The following is a 17,201-nucleotide window of genomic DNA, read 5'->3' as shown; positions in this document are numbered from 1 at the left end:
GGGTTGTGAGTTTGAGCCCCATGATGGGTGTAGAGATTACTTAAAAAGGAAAAAAAAAATCCCTAGCTCAGGGGTAGCGCTGGCCCCGAAACCTGACTCACGATGGCAGTGGCTCTTGATGAGCAGAGACTAGAAATATGAGTTGCCTGCAGCTGGCCAATGATTATAAGACAGTAGAGCCATCACCATCACAAAAGATGCAGGGGCAGAGGGAGTCTGATAAAGGCAGAAGTTATAAGCGGTCATTATTTTAAAACACATATTTAACAAGCAGACAACAGTGGAAGTTATAGCCTGCTCATGTCTTTAAAAGTCAGCTACTCAGCAGCTAAGTCTTGTTTTTTTTCACTATTTAAAATTGTACGTGTTTTAATTTTATTTAGTTTGCATTTTGCTAATTTTTTTCTATTAAAAATTTTTTTAATGTTTGTTTACTTTTGAGAGAGAAGGAGAGAGACAGAGCATGAATGGGGGAGGGGCAGAGAGAGAGAGAGACCACAGAATCTGAAGCAGGCTCCAGGCTCTGCGATGTCAGCACAGAGCCCAATGTGGGGCTTGAACTCATGAACCGTGAGATCGTGACCTGAGTTGAAGTCTGATGCTGAACCGACTGAGCCACCCAGGTGCCCCTTGCTTTCTAATTTTGATTATATATTTTTTAACTTACTGAAGTTTACCATTGTTTTATAGTAAAAGCTATTGATTTTATTATTTATGATTCCTTCTATTACTGCACTAAACTTAGAATTCTTTTGCTCAGAAACCTAACAATTTTTTTTTCTCCAAATTGTTCTGTAGTTTGACATTTTTATAGGTAACTTTTAAATTCATCATTATCTTCATTGTTGTTGTTGCATAAAGAGATGGGATGGTTCTAGATGCTTTAGCAGTTCTTTGCTAAATAATTTTCCATTCTCTCTTACATGGCAAGTCTTCTTAAAGATAAATTGGTACAGGGGCACCTGGGTGGCTCAGTTGGTTAAGCGTCCCATTCTTGATTTAGGCTCAGGTCATGATCTCCGGGTTCGTGGGATCTAGCCCCACGTCAGGCTCTGCGCTGACAAGTGTGGAGCCTGCTTAGGGATTCTCTCTTTCCCCACACCCCTCTCTGTCCCTACCTTGCTCACTCGCTCTCTTTCAAAATAAGTAAGTAAACTTAAAAAAAAAAAGATAAATTAGTACAAATGATTGAAGAACATAAAGCCTGTTTCAGAATTAACTGTTTTTATTTAGAATTACCTGTTTTACAGAAATTTGTCTGTTTTTAGTAACATGCCATTGAAATCACTATGATCTTATGATACATTTTTATGTCTTGTAAGAATATCCACCTTCCCTTACTTATGTGGGTTTGAAATTTCTTAGATATTCTCTTTCCTCTTGTCCTCACTGTCTTCCTCCTCCCTCTCTCTTTCTTTCTCCATGTTTTGTTTCTTCTAACTGAAAAGTAATTGTGAAAAGTAGCTGTGCTGTTTTCCCCAGTCAACATCATACCTTGAGTATTTCACATATCCTGGAAAATTATTCAAATCATTAAATTGGAATGGATGCTAATATTCAACTACATGGAAATTTCATTAATTGAATTAGCCATACTCCATGATGGACATATAAGTCATTTGCAGAATTATCGTCAACAACAATAAAAGCTCTATTTCAAAGTTATCTATTCTGTTTTAATGATCACCAATGAAAAAGGAGTATTTTTGTGCCTATATCTTCACCCATGGTTTTTTTTTACTTAATACATCTTTATAAATGGAATTATTGGGAGGCGCTTAGTCAGTTAAGTGACCAACTCTTGATTGAGGCTCAGGTCATAATCTCATAGCTCATGGTGAGTTCGAGCCTTGGGTCAAGTTCCGTGCTGGCAGTGCAGGGCCTGCTTGGGATTCTCTCTCTCTCCCTCTCTGCCCCTCCCCTGATTGCTCTGTCTCTCTAAAATAAGTAAATACACTTTAAAAAATGGAATTATTCAGAACATTATCAGTGCTTTTGGTACTTACCACCAAATTGCTTTCCAAAAGAGGTACATTAATTTATATCCCTATCACAATGATATCAGAGTTCCTAGGGTTTTTTGTTTTTTTTTTTTACCCCTTTAGCACTGTATATCATTAGTTAAAAATATTCACCAGTTTGGGAAGTGGGCAATGATACCTCATTTTTAAAAATTAGTATATGCATTATTACAAAAAGTTTGGAAATTTTTCGTGTGTTTAGTAACCATTTATATTTCCTCCATGATTGTTTATTTTTGTTTATCCTCCCTTTTTCTAAAAACATGTAACATTTTTCTCATTGTTTTGAAAAGAACTCCTTATTTACAATAAGGACATTAGTCTGTCATGTGTTTATTCACCAACAACAATTTTAAAGAAGTTTTGCCAATGAACTTCTCTGTTTCTTCACCTCTCTGCCAAATGGAATCCTTGGGATTTTTACAATCAAAATCTCATTAAAGCCATAAATTAATTTTAAGAGGATAAACGTCTTCTTAATATTTACTTTTTCCATCCAAGATGGTATGACTTCCTATTTATTCAAATGTTTTCTACATCTCTGTACACTTTTTGTAGTCTACATCAAATGGGTCAAATCACTTCCTTTAAGATTATTCTGCTATTTTCTATTTTTATTGTCACTCTGGATAAGGTATTTCTATTATGATAACTGCTAACTGCTTATTGTTGTATACAGGGACGTTGTTACTCTTCGAATATTTGTCTTAAGTATGGTTATCTCAGTTAATACTCATTAATATAATAATTTCTAGTTTATTTTTAGGCTTTCTAGTTATATGAAGATCATCCAGCTAGTGTTTTTCTTCTTTATTAACACTATTTTGGTTTATAATTATATTCCATGTTTTGGCCAGAATTTTCAGAACCATGTTGAAAATTTAAAAAGGAACATTCTTGTTTTGTTCCTGGTTTCTAGATGCCTGTCTAGATTTTTCTTTCTTTGCTCCCCTGGCTTGAGAGTTGTGATCTCTAACAGCACTCTTTTCTTTTTGGTCAGATAAAAAATATTCTATTACAATAGAACATCTAGGATGTAGCATCCTAGTAGTTAAATCCTCTCAAATTTAACAGGCGCATGTATTTGTGTGCCTATAGAATCCTACACACCTAGTTACATGTATACGTATGTACTCCAAGTGTTCTTTTTTAGAAGCCTGGGTAGCTGGTGATGCATTAATAGAAATGAGATCCCAGGAGGAGCTTGGGGAGTTATCTAGCTATAGTGACCAGGACACTGAAGCATTGTCCCAGGATCTCCTCAAAGGGTCTTCCTTTACAGGACGGGCCAGAATTCACATGTTGAAGAGACATGAGATTTAACTTATGGAGAACTCAGTGTGAGTCAACACTTAGATGTGGTTGCCAAAAATAACCAGGACGTTCTAGCTGCATGAAGACAAACATAGGGAACGATGACTGTCAGTACTCACCAGTAGCCTGATACATATGCTAGGTGTGCTCACACAGATGACTCATGTCATTTTCTCGAGGCCAGTTCGAAGTGTCAAGGGAGAAACCGAAGATTAGTACCTAAAATGAGGCAGAGCAGGGGACGTGCCACGGTTTTGATGAAGTCTAGGGCCTGGAACTGAAGCAGTACACCCAAGATAGAGCTTGATGTGGCACGTTCAACAGTGAGGGAGCCAGTCCCTCCATTGTGTTGTGAGGAATTTAAAGCACTAAAAAATTGAAAGTTTTTTGGAAGGGCTATCACATGAAGGGCAAACGCTATGGATATAGAGTGAGCCCCAAACAATCAACCTACTCCTGCGCTATTACTTGCTTGCAGATTTCAATTACCATCTTTCTTCATGATGGTTAATCATGAACTATCATATCTGCAGCCCAGGCATGCCCTGGATGTCCTGTAGGCAGCACCCTCAGTCTTGGGGGGTTGAGGGCTTCTCAAAGGCCCATCTGGAAACACTGAATCCAATCATATGGAATAATCATAATCATTATTTTAGCAAAATTTGTTGAGTGCTTATTATGTACTAGCCACTGACCTAAATACTTTGTATTCATTACAAAATGAATGTTGAATTCTTCCGCTCATCTTACCAAGTACATATGGTTACTACCTTGCAGAGAATTTGAGCGAGACCCTCAGAGGTAAGTTAGTGTCTCAAGGCTAGCTATCTGCCTGAAACCAGTATCCAAAGGGTTAATAAGACCAATAAACACAGCTGCAACTTTTCACCTTGGCCTTTCCCATTTGCCTTTAAAGTTGCCTGACTTTCCTGGAGGAGGTAGATTTGGGGCATTGTCCTCTTGTCTCCACCTCTGGCTTCCTTTCAAATAATCCCTTTCCTTGCTGTGTCCTCAGGGTCCCAGTGATAGTCTCTTCTGTGCATCAGGCAGATGAACTTGGGTACAGTGACACAACCAGTAAATGGTGTAGTTGGGTTCAAGCTCCAGGTTTCTCTGGCTCCAAAGGTAAGCTCTTTCTAGGACACAAACACCACAGTTCCAGAGAGGGCAGATCAAGGTAGGAGGCACCGTGCACTGGGGAAGCCCAGACACGAAGGCCCTCTAGGTGACTGATGTTTTAACAGCTGCTGCCTCATTCCAGAAGCCTATCAGAAGTATGCTTTTCAGTTAAAGGGGTGTTTGGCCTTTTATGTTTTGAAAGGCACTCACAAACCCTTCCACGAAACTGTGGGAGGACAACCTGTTTCAACAGAAATCCCTGCCATGTTCCCGTTGAAGGCTTTCGCCCACACAACTCCATAAAAGCCTGTTGTTTTCTGGATGTAGAGAAACCCTTTTATTTCAGAGAATGTGAGGGTGAGGATGGCTAACAGACATAATTGTTAAGGTTAGGAATTCCTTTGATTGCAGACCCTGCAGCCTCCACGATAGAGACACTACTTTACATGGTTATACACACGACAAAACTCTAAGGAATTACAGTCACCATACTGGCAGATCTGCTGGAGTCATCACCCATCTGGGATGCTGCAGACTTCAGGATGTTCCCCGCCTTCCTTCTGGGATCTTCTGGGCATTAGGCACCTGTCTTACTCATTTTTGTATCCCTGAGATTAGTCATGGTTTATTCACCATAGGACTTCTTTCCTAACAGAAACCTTGCCATCACCTCTCGGAAGGAAACGTGGAAATTGTGTTGTTTCCCCCAGCTGTCAGTTTTCCCTATCATGACCATGACAGTGGCAAACAAACTTTCTGCCAAGAAAGATAGGCCAGGTCACAAGTCAAAAGGAAAATAAACAAACCAACCCAAACAGATACATAAGTAAAGGTAACATTATAAGACACTCCGGGGAAAATGATGTCAGGAACAAAGTAAGGAGCAGGGAAAGGAATGGTTAGAAATATATTCCATAGATGTGTATCGATTTGGACAGGTTTAATAATGCCAAGAACACAATTAAGAATAGAAGCAGAGAAAAACATGTCTACAATGAGACACTGAGAGAAAAAAGTCTAGACAACATTTTTTTTATCTGTTAGAGAACCAGACTTAGAGCCAGAAAAGAAATGAAAACAAATCATATTGTAGACCTTTTAAAAATTTTCTGTCTTTGGATGTTTTTTCTTTGCAGGAATAGCCAATAGCTTCATGATTGTGTGATTTCTGGGTGTGCTAGGGAGGCCCATCATGCTATTTGTTTCCTTCACCTCGAACAGAGGTGTGTCAAATTCTCAGGAGTGTCAAAGGAGGAAATGGCCCCTGGGCCTTGCCCTCTTCCACACAGTTTATGACGAGCCCAGTGACAACCTAACAAAAACAGCTCTGATGCAGAGTGACCCCAACCCTGCACTAGGTATGGGACAGTGTACCCAAGGCTGAGAAACAGCCCCAGCCGGAAGCTCCTGAAACAATGACCGACAAGTGAGGGAAGATCAGTGCCAAGGTGAGGAGATAAAAATGAAAACATTATGTCTGAGACATAACTTGGAGACTAATAATAACAACAGTCCTCTGCATGCACATTGATCCCTGCAGTTTTTATAAAACATTTTCACAATCATGACATGAGGTACCATTAATAGGGTTGAATCATTATTCTGATTTTTCAGAAGAGAACATTGAAGTTTTCTTAACCAAACAGGATTTTATCCCCTGTCTGATGAGTCCTAAGCCCACTACCCCTGCTGTCCACACAACACCTTCAGACCAAATAGTGTAAGGATGGACTGGCTGTTTATTTATTATTATTTTTTAAAATTTTAATGTTTTTATTTATTTTTGAGACAGAGAGAGACAGAGAATGAGCAGGGGAGGGGCAGAGAGAGAGGGAGACACAGAATCCAAAGCAGGCTCCAAGCTCTGAGCTGTCAGCCCAGAGCCTGACGTGGGGCTCGAACTCATGGACTGTGACATCATGACCTGAGCTGAAGTCGGACGCTTAACCGACTGAGCCACCCAGGTGCCCCTGGGGTGGCTGTTTAAACACCAGATGGGGCAAGCGTTCAAAGAACTCTGAACTCAGGAGGAAAGCTTTGGGTTTTACCTACCTGTGACAGAAAGACATGGTTTCTTGATCAATATGATGAAAAGTTAGTGGACCATGATACACCTGGGACTGAGTTCCTTCTCTGCTGTTTACTAGCTGCGGGTCTCTTGGCGAAGTTACCACTCTGTGCCTCAGTTTCGTTTTTGTAAAATAGGGACAATAGTACCATCTCAAAAGTTGTGCAGATTCAGTGAGATTCTGCATGCGGTGTACTTAGCATTGTACCTGGCATGTCACAAGTGTCCTATAAGTGTTGGAACACTGGCTATTGTCTTAGTCTGCTCAGAATGCCATAACAAAAAATCATAGACTAGGTGGCTTAAAAGCAGAATTCTTTTTTCTCATAGTCCCAGATCAAGGTCTGGCAGGGTCTGCTTCTGGTGAGATCTTTCCTTCTGGCATATGGACAGCTGCCTTCACACTGTACCTGCATATGGTATGCACACATGGAGAGAGAGAGAGAGAGAGAGAGAGAGAGAGACAGAGAGAGAGACAGAGAGAGAGAGAGATATCTCTGGTGTTTCTTCTATTGGTTTGCATGTTACCATGACCTGATTTATTTCTTCATTTAATCCAAATACAGCTACACCAAGGGGTTGGGGCTTCAAGGTGTCAATTTTCTGGGGAGACACAGTCAGTCCATCACATCTATTATTACCAGTGTTATATATTTTCCTTTTCAGTACTAATAAAATCAGTGAGGTGATAGATAGTTGCACAAAAAGATCAAGGTATGAAACATTAGAGTCAGAGCAAAGACTGCTGCAGAGACACGGAAAGAAGAGGAGGAAGGAGTTCTAGAAGTGAGGGACTCTTTAATTCCTCTGATGGTACTGAGAACTTACTAGGCATTTCTATGTCCTGGAGACCCAAGGAGTGTAAGTGTGGAGTCAGGCAAGTGAGAGCCAACTTCTTCTCTGTGCTGAGCTCTGCCTGAGCTGTGCTGGGAGACGAGCATGAGGGTCCTGCGAGAGCCAAGAAATCCTCATTGAAGGGCAAATATGGGAGTGCCACGAAATGCTTCGAGGGAAGAATAACCAGCGTGGAATGCAAGAAAACCATCAATAGAGATCATTTCTAGCCCTGACTGGCTAAAGACAAGAAGACAAAATGGACAGAAACGGGGGACCCAGGAAGTAGGGTTAGGAAAGAAGAGGGAGATCTCTCAACAGCACAGAGGAATCACAGGGCTCCTTTTCAGCAGGAAACAGCCCTGAGGGCTGCATCAAACTCCGAAGACCACACACACAAAAATAAACATTGTATTATTTCCTGTAATGAAATAATGTTCTAATCAAACCTCCAAATGCCCTCCCTTATCTGGAAGTGAGAAGATGACTAATTCTCTCTTGTCAAGGCATTACTGGAACAAGTTCTGTCTGTATGGTTTTCTAAGAAAATAATTGGATTTGTATAATACCTTCACAAAGCCTGGATGTCCCTCCCTTCCAGAGAACATACAGTAGGGAGGAGCCAAGGCTCTGGGAGCCAGGAACTCAGACTCACAGCTAAGCACATGTGCTTAAAAAGGCCCATATATAAGGTTGGTCTTGGGCAGCAAGACTAGAGCCTGTCCATTTGCTTAAAGAAGCAAGATCTTCAGTGCAGGTAAATTTCTTTAGCTCCAAGAGTGGATCCAGTTTAGCCCAGAGCCCCTGGGGACCTCCAGAGACTCTGGCTTCAGAAGATGAGGGAAAGGTAGCTGCTTCTCTTGGCTTGAACTTTGCAGGTTAGAGTGCATATGGAAAGAGCCGTGGAGTCTGGAGACCTGCATTTTGTTCTCAACTTTGCCATTGCGAATCCGTGTGACCTTGAGGAATAGACTTCAGCCCTTTGGCCTCCGTCTCATCATTAAAAGAAGGCAGTCTTTGGGCCTAGGGGGTCTCTGAGGTTCCTACAGCTTTGATTTCTATCCATGGTTATTTGTGGAGTGACTCATACTTCTAGGTGCTGACATTTCCCAGGGCTCAGAGCATTCCAGGTGGCTTCAGAGCTTCCTTGATTTTGGAAGAGGTCAGGAGGCGACTGGTTCCTGTCTGGAGCCTTGTGAGATCCTGATGTTCTGGGAGGTAGGCTCTTCTCTGGGTGCGAATAGGGAGGCTGGTTTGACTTCTGTGAAATCAGATGTGAAAACTACAACAGTGATGCTGTTCACATTCTGTGAGAGGGAGATAGTTCCTGAAGGAAACCAGAATGTGCCACCCTAAAATGTGCCTCTTTGTTATAAAAATTATGTTGAGCTGAAGGCAATTGAGCAGCAGTAAACACAGAAAAAGTTCTCCCTTTTCTGCCTACAGTCAGGAAATAAATTCTCCTTTTATTGGAGACATGCTCTTACAGGCCCAGAGAAGGCAATAGACAAACACACCTACTTAAACTAACCCTTATCTTCCTTGTTCTTGTCCTAGATAAGGAAGTTCACGTCTTAGTTAAAGAGGTTTAGGACTAATTAGTTTTAGTTGGGCTACCACTAGCCCAAACTCCTTTGTCTGGTCAATTATTCTGATTTATTATTTATTTGTCTAAAAGGTATGAAAGCTTCCTGCTTTGGCCACTTTGGGTCTTTATCCCGTGTTCCCACATAAAGGCCCCTATGTTCATGTAAAAAGTCAATAAATCTGTGTGCTTTTTTCCTGTTAATCTGTCTTTGTCAGTTTCATTTTCAGACCCAGCCAGGACCCTAAAAGTGTCGAGGAGAACTTTTTCCTTCCCTACATCTCTCACAGAGTAGTTATCTGTATGGTGCTAGAACTCATTTAGACCAGAAATCTAGAAGTCACTGTGGTTGGAGCCATTTGCTGGCCTCTGGACATTAGAAGTCACTAACTGAAGCTCTGGATGATTCTAGAGGAAGGGTGTCAGCTCTCAGCTCAGTTTGTCATCCTTTTTTGTGGTTTGGGGTGGGATGCACCCTGGATATGGGTTAAACATTGTTCCAGAATGCCAGGTGTAGTCTTCAGGAACTCAAGGCTAGGACAGTGATCCTAACCTTGAGCCAGTGGAGTGGACCTACCTTTTTTGATCTGGGGAATCTCCCTGACAAGATAGGGTGAGAGGGTGTCTTTGACTTTTAGAATGAAGATTCTTGGACTTGGTGGGTGCTGACCATTATACAGAGTGAGCACCCTGCAGTGAAGAGAAGAAGGCCCTCCCTAGAGGGAGAGCCTGGCCACTGATCTTGATTTCCTTGTGGGCAGAAACTCTAATTCATCCTGTACTCCTATCATCAAGGGCACTGCTGGCCCATGTAGAGGCACTCAATAAAGCCTTGTTTAAATGAGTTGAATCTACCACTTTTCAATCTCCCTGTAAATCTCTCTACTGACCAATCAATAGAAAGGAATAGAATAGACTCATCTATTAGTGGCATAATTGGCTTTGTGATAAATGTGTCCACCCCAAGGGTAACCAGTAAACTGATTTCTAACACAGAGATTGGTTGTGCCTTTTTTTGAAAGTTACGTAAATGTCATCATAGGGTCGTTGTGCCTGGATTTTTTTCACTCAGCACTGGTGTTTGTGAATTCTATCCGTATTGTACCAAGTAGTTCTTGTTTGTTCATTCTCAATGCTGTGTGGTATTCTGTTGTGTGAATGTAGCCCAATACTATTCATCCATGTTCACAGGCATATGGGTAGTCCATATCCAGTCCAGGCCTAGTTTGAATAATGCTGTTATGAATGCTGTTGTATATGTATTTTGGTGCATAAATTTAAGCATTTTTATTGGGTAATATCCAGGGATTGTTGTATCATAGGATGTGTATATGTTTAGCTTTAGTATTTGTAGACAAATAGTTTTCCTAAAAGATGTTTTTGATGGACTTACTTTTTCTAAAGTTCTGTCTTAGTTTCTAACTACACAGCATGATATTCTAGAGTAGTATAAATCATAACTGAAGATGTGGGGCTATCATTCCTCAAGTCTGGGACTGAGCCTTTGTGGGGGCAGGGAATGCTCTTACTCAGCATCCTCCTACCCTGTTCACACACTTGAACAATGGTCAAGTAAGCGCTAGGTCATGACAGATTCAGGACTGTCCTTTCCAGGCAGCTCCTTTTACAATGGTCTCTGTCGCATAAGATCAGAGACCCTTAGAATACCTTTTCTAAGGTAATACACTGGTACATCAGTGAGGAGACTCACCTATGAGGAGAAGATCAAGTGTGCTGGAGGGGCAGAGAGGACTCTGGGGAGGAAGGGAAACTTGGGCTGAACTTTGAAGGATGGATACATTGGAACCAGAGAGAGCAAGAAAAACCCTGTGTCTGTGTGCACATAAAAAGATAAGTTGAGATAGAGGAGTGTGCTGCAGGTTGTTTACACAGAAGGGGGCCAAAACACCAAGAGGTGAGCCACTTGCTTTGAGGCTATGGACTGTGTGGATCTGAGGGGAGTGGTGTGGAATGGCCACTCAGAAGCAAGTGTAGGATCAGTTGGAAGAAAAACTGCCTCTGTCTGACCAGGTAATGTAGCACTAAGTCTTGGACGCTTTTAAGATGTAAATGCTCCGGAAAAAATAAGAGGAACTAATTTAGATCTGTTTTAAAACTGATTCTTATTCAAATGTGTTTTGAAATGTTCAGAAAGGAGACAAATCAAAGGGGTTGGTCCATTAAAAGTGTGGACGGTGGTGGAGAAACATGGGCGGGGACCGACCCTGGGTGGGTGCTGTAAGACCAGAAGCAGGCTTGAGGGAACAGAGTGACCCCACTTGGGTTCTAGATGAGGGCCTCACCCCCATAGGGCTAAACAGGCTGAGGGCCCATTGAACTTCCTCAGATGTCTCACGTGTACACAGAGATGCTGAATGGGGTGACCACCAAATTCCTTCTTGCCTGATATTTGGTTCACATGCAATGAGTGACATCATTCCACACAGGCTAAGTCAATATTCCTAAGCCCAAGGAAAGCTATCTCCCCAAAGGTGTCTGTACTTCTACGAGGCCACACATTTGTGGCTGTGCAGTGTCCCATGGAATTAGATGGAAGATGGGGCAGTTGGGAGTGGTAGAGAGCTCCAAAAAAGTTTAACATCTCCAAATAGGCATACAGTCGGCCCATAGGAACCTTCAGCAACACTAGCTAAGCAAGAGGCTTTCTGCCTCTCCTCCTCCCAATCTACTCCCAAGGTGTTTGTTCCCTTTGGAGACTCCTTTCTCCTTGAAGGCTGACCTTAATTTTACTTTGTTCCCCAGGGTGCTTTGCCTTAGAATCTGCATAATTCCTCTGGAAAGTAACCCCAAAGCCAGCATGGATTAGATGGGAGAGCTGTTAATGAAGCCTCCGAAAGCAAACCTCAACCTAAATTAGTCCTTAGGGATGTGATCAGAACAACAGAAGAGCAGCCAAATGATTGACGGCTCAGAAAAAAAAATTCACATTTTATATCTCATTTAAGCTTCACATCAGGAGGGGCAGGGAGGGTAGGTTTTTATCATTCTTTACGTTTTGCAAATGAAGAACCATCCATTTGTTCATTTAGTCAGCCTGTCAGCAAGCATTTATCAAACATCTGTTTATTCGTGATATATTGCCTGGCTTTGTTGAATCCAGAAAAAGATATATACCATTCTTATCTTCAATAGCTCATAGTTGGGCCACATTCCTCATTGTTTCCTCAAAGACAAATGTCTCCTCCAATAAATAAAGGAATGCTTGGGGTCTCCTTTTAAAAACTATATCTAAATTAGACATATCTAAATAGTAAAAAATTTCATGATCCTTTCAAACCATTAATTTTGCTGTTGGGGAGGAAAACTTTCCTCTACCCTCCCAGGTTCTTTTGCCTGGTCTAAGAATTAAATTGACATGAAACAGATTAACAAGAGAAAATCAAATTTAATTATGTAAGAGGTGTCCAAAAGAATATGGCAATCAGGCAATTGAGGCTTATATGCCATTCAAAGCTAATGAAAAGGAGGTAGGGTTGAGGACTTGAAAGGGAGACAATCCACAGGAAGATGAAAACGAGTAAATGTTTGGTAAACAAATGTTTGCTGAGCCTATAGCAACAATGGGAGACAGAGAGGAATTTTAACCAACAGACTTTTCTAGGTCCTACCCTGTCTACCACACCTAATTCGTACTGTACTGTAGTTATCTACGGTAATAGCTCCTTTTCTGAAATAAGTCCTCTATCTAAACTCTCTTATTTAGGCAGTCAGGAGAGAGGCAAAAAAAAGAAACACTTCTTGAGTCCTCCGTTTCTTAAAAACAATCAGCCTAAAATAGTTCCCATGCCAAAGAGACAGTTTGGGGTGGCAAATTTTGCTCCCCTACACTGCAAAATAATTTTCTCTTTTACAAACAGGTCATGATCTGTTCATAGAGATGTGGATTTTCCTATTCATAATCAGTACCCGCAAAACCACGTGAAACCTGCCCAGGAATGTCTGATGTCATCACATCTAAAAAAATTAATTAGAGACAAGACTTTAGCACAGAGAAATGGCAGGCCACATCTTCAAGTCTTTTTGAGACACAAATGTAACTGTAAATGCTAAGAGTCTATAAAAAAGTAATGAATCAATTAGAGATAAAATTCTGTTGCATTAAGATAAATTCTTCATGATGGACCCAGTTAATCACATTTTATTCTCTGAATTCCTACTTGGAGCCTACCCCTGTGCAATAACAGTCTATGTGAATTACACAGTGCTTTAAGCAAACTTCTCTACAAAGGGCCAGCCAGTAAATATTTTAGGCTTGTTGAATATATGATCTCTGTTGCAACTACTCAACTCTGCTGTTGTAAAGTATGTTGCAGAAATAGCCACAGACTATTACCTTGTACAAAAACAGCTAAGTGTAGCTGTGTTTCAGTAAAATTTATTTACAAAAACCAGTGGTGGGCCAGATTTGGCCCATGAGCCACAGTTTGCCAACTCCCGCTTTAAAGTTTTTTTCAAACTACTTTACACAGTTACCTCTTTTGAGTTCTGAGAGGGGACACAGTATATGTGAGCTCCATTTTACAGGTAAGGAAACCAACTCAGAAAAGATAAGGGGTCTGCCCACGGTCACACAGGTAAGAAGGGACAAACCCAGCCACGTTCTGGGTGTTCTAATTCCACGTCTAGTGCTCCATGACCACTGTACCTCGCCAGTGACACAAAAGAAGTATAGTCCCTGCCCAAGATAAATCAGGCAGGGCCGACACGTAGTCTTGTTCTTTTGTTCCAGCTGCTGAGAGCCTGGGATTGATCATGTTTCCAATCCGATGCTTTTTATCATGCAGACAGACCATGGTGCGAGAAGCCTAGGTTTCTTTTCCAATTTTACCTCTGACAGCTTGGTGGGTTGTGGCAGGATGCCAGAGTTCTCTGGCAATCAATCATCCCCTAAGAGGATTCTTTAGGTCCGTAGCACCTGTGAATGAGAATGTGGTTCTTACTTCTTTTGTTTCTTTTCCAGAGCCCCGTCTCTACCCTTATGTGAGTTAAGGGCTAAGTGTATGTGCCTAGAGTAAGTACAGTGTTTGGCACAGTGTAGGTGCTCAGTAAACATCTGAATTCACTGAACATCAGGGCAGGGACTCAAGGCATGGAACACTCAGGTGTCTCACCTGGCCATGCCCCTCAGTGTTCACCAGCCAGTTAGCACCCAAAGGCCTCATCTGGATTAGGAGCACGAGGGACACCCCATCATAAATGTCCCTCTTGCCCCGAACGTCTATCGCGAAGTCAAGGACAGCCAATGTTTACAAGTGAAGGTGGAGGCTCTGAGTACTTATTTGCTGAGTATGAGTGAACCCTGACATGAAGAACGTGACAGAGGAGTCTAGCACCCTCTGGGGAGGCAAGGAAAGGACGTTCAGGCATGGGGGGGGGGGTGTCTCTAGGCTGCGCACTTGCATATCAGGTGCCCCGGTCACCTTTTCCACATTCATTTGCATAGTCTTATGCTAATGGCCTGCTGCAGCACTGTCTACTTACAATAGTTAAAATTAATTTCCACATACAACCAAGATGCATCTGGCCCTTTGCAGATAGCTATGGCAATCTGAGAACAAGCTGATTTCACCCACAGCTTGTAACATACAGAGGACATATAAGAATCACCAACTGCCCACATCTGGGTGTAGACTCTCCTTCAAGTGCCTTAGGAATACTTATTTAAAGGCAAGATATTTGTGTGTGTGGCTTCATTCTGAAGTTTGGAGGGTGAGAGGATCTTGTGTTGGGCACTTTATCCTCTGAGCCCCACAAGGCACCAGGACTCGTTATGTGATGGGATGTTTTCGGGCATGGGGAGAGATCTGAGTGCGACCCAGCCCTTGGAAGGAGGGCACGAGCCTGGGTCAGCTTCTGAAGCTGAGGGACCTGTTATTATTTGTCATGTCACAAGCTGTGAAGGATTGCCACTCAGGCTTGAAGGGACAAAAACAGCAAGATTTAGCCTCTCTGTGGCTCTGTGTTTGCTTATAAGTGTAAATGTGGTGCAGGAAGCTTCGCCTGATTGTCCATATCAGTAAGCAACTCGCGGAGAAAACACAAGGCCCCAGTAACAGTGTTTGGATCCCTGTAACCCCGGTTGGGACAGGGCTGGGTCTTCCCCCAGGAAGCATACCTGCAACATAGAAGAACAACCGGGAGTCAGACTAACCTCAGAGAGAGGTAAGGGTGTGAGACAAATGGCATTCCGCTGGCGTTAATCCTGTGGGGGATGAAAACGGGTGTTAGACAGGTGAGGTTTCAGTGTGTGAATCACTCAGAGCAGAGCCCGCAGGGGAATCCAAGGACAAGGCCGTTTCGTGAACTGGTCCCTCACGGCGCTTGATGAGCTAAATACAAAACCAAAGGTAAGTGTTCAGGAACTTTTATAGCAATGGACCAAATAATTGTGTTTCTGTTGAATCTGAAAAGAATTTTTAAAGGAAGGCTTGTATTTTGTATATCTGTTTTTTAATTTCATTTTTCTGATAATTTATATTCATTAATTTGTGTGACAAGTTGAAGATAAAAGAATATAGGTACTTCGCTAGTGATAATTTGAGAAGCACCAGTTAGAAGCACCAGTGTCTTAGGTGGTAGGCAGTGGGTCAGTAGACAGGCAAGGTGAGGGGAACTCAGTGAAGACCAGAAAGTCAAGGAAGGCTTCCTGGTGGAGGAGATAAAGTTGGACTTTGGAGGATGGGTAAGACCTTGACAAATGATGAGGACCTGCAGATCATCCTACCGCTGTGAGGGAGTACTTGTACTTGGCATAGACTTGATGGCAGACTGCTTTGAGTGCATGTACAATCTGTCCCAAGCACTGTACTGGTGCAAATGAGAGCTGTTCGCATTGAGGGCTGAGAACTGTTATGGGGATCAGGGCCCTGGGTTCTGGATAGGGCTCTGGTGAAATTTTCCCATGCAACCCTGGGAAGATCATTTGATCCCCACTAGGCTGGAAGAGCCATAAAGGCAGGGACTGCCTCTGGGGAATGATGCCTACCTAGCTCAAGCCCACCAGATGACAAATTCCCAGTAAAATTTTTGATGAGCCAATGGATGAATGGGTTTTGGTTTTAATACTTAAAAAATGAGTGGGGCTGGATAAGACTGGTGGGTTTCAAACCATAAAATGAGAAACCTTGTAAAGATGCACAGTGGTCCAACCTGCCTCTACCCTTGAGTTTCTATAGGATTTCATTTGAAGAAGGAACCCCACAGCTAAAATAATTTTGGGGAAATACTAGATTTGATGATTTCGAAAGCCTATTCTAGCTTCTGACATTTTCAGATTCTAAGTAGACAAGAATGCAAATAATAGAGGCCATAAAAATATTGACTTATGGAATCACCACTGCACAAAAATAGATGTAGGAGATGTAAGGAAGCACTAGAATATTGGGGTTGGTGGGGTCCCATTGGCTTGCAGAGCTCTTAACATGAAGCTTGTTGACGAGCTTCAGAAGGAGGATCCATTGATCTCCTGAAAATGTATGTAAAATTTTGCATGTCATTGACTGTCACTTAGGAGTGCTGTGGTTGCCTGTAACAGACACAACAATGGTTGACATAGAGAACCCTGCAGAGTCTGGCCACCACTGTGGCTTAAATAAGCAAATGGCTTATCTTTCTCATGTAATAAGTCTAGAGGCAAGCCACCAAGGCTGTACGTTTGTTCAGGGAAATCATCAAGATCCAGACTCCTGGCATGTGGCTTTCTCCTAGTGATCCCAACACAGCTACTCTATCTCCAGGTGTTACATCTGCTTTGTAGGAAGGGGAAAGGGCAGAGGTCAAAAGTGGTGCCAACTGGGAAAGCTGGTAAAGTTACAGCTTTTCCAAAAGCCCCACCTGATAGATTACCATGTTGATCTAATTGGCCGGCACTGTATTGGTGGCCAACTTGTCCTACAAGGAGGTCTTGGAAATCAAGTTTTATAATTGAGTGACCCAAACTGGGATCCTATTAATAAGGCAAAGGAGTGAATGGGTAGGTAGAGACAACTGTCAGTATTTGCCATGATATGTATGTGAATGTTTTTTTTTTTTTTTTTACATTGCCAAAAATGTCTTTAAGGAAGGAGTTAATTTTGAAGAGAATATAGAAGGAGGAAAGTCAGAGATGGGGAAGGTGCAGGAGGAAGGACGTGTGCGAGTGTAGGGGTGATGGCAAGCAGGCTCTGCGGGGCAGGACAGAAGGCGCAGCCACTGCTCCTTCCTTGTCTGTCACCAGGACCCTCAAGCCCAATGGACTGAG

The sequence above is a fragment of the Panthera onca genome, chromosome A3 (assembly GCF_046562875.1).
Source record: "Panthera onca isolate mPanOnc1 chromosome A3, mPanOnc1 haplotype 2, whole genome shotgun sequence".
NCBI lineage: Eukaryota > Metazoa > Chordata > Mammalia > Carnivora > Felidae > Panthera > Panthera onca.
The sequence above is the reverse complement of the archived record's forward strand: the minus strand, read 5'-3'. Positions refer to the sequence as shown.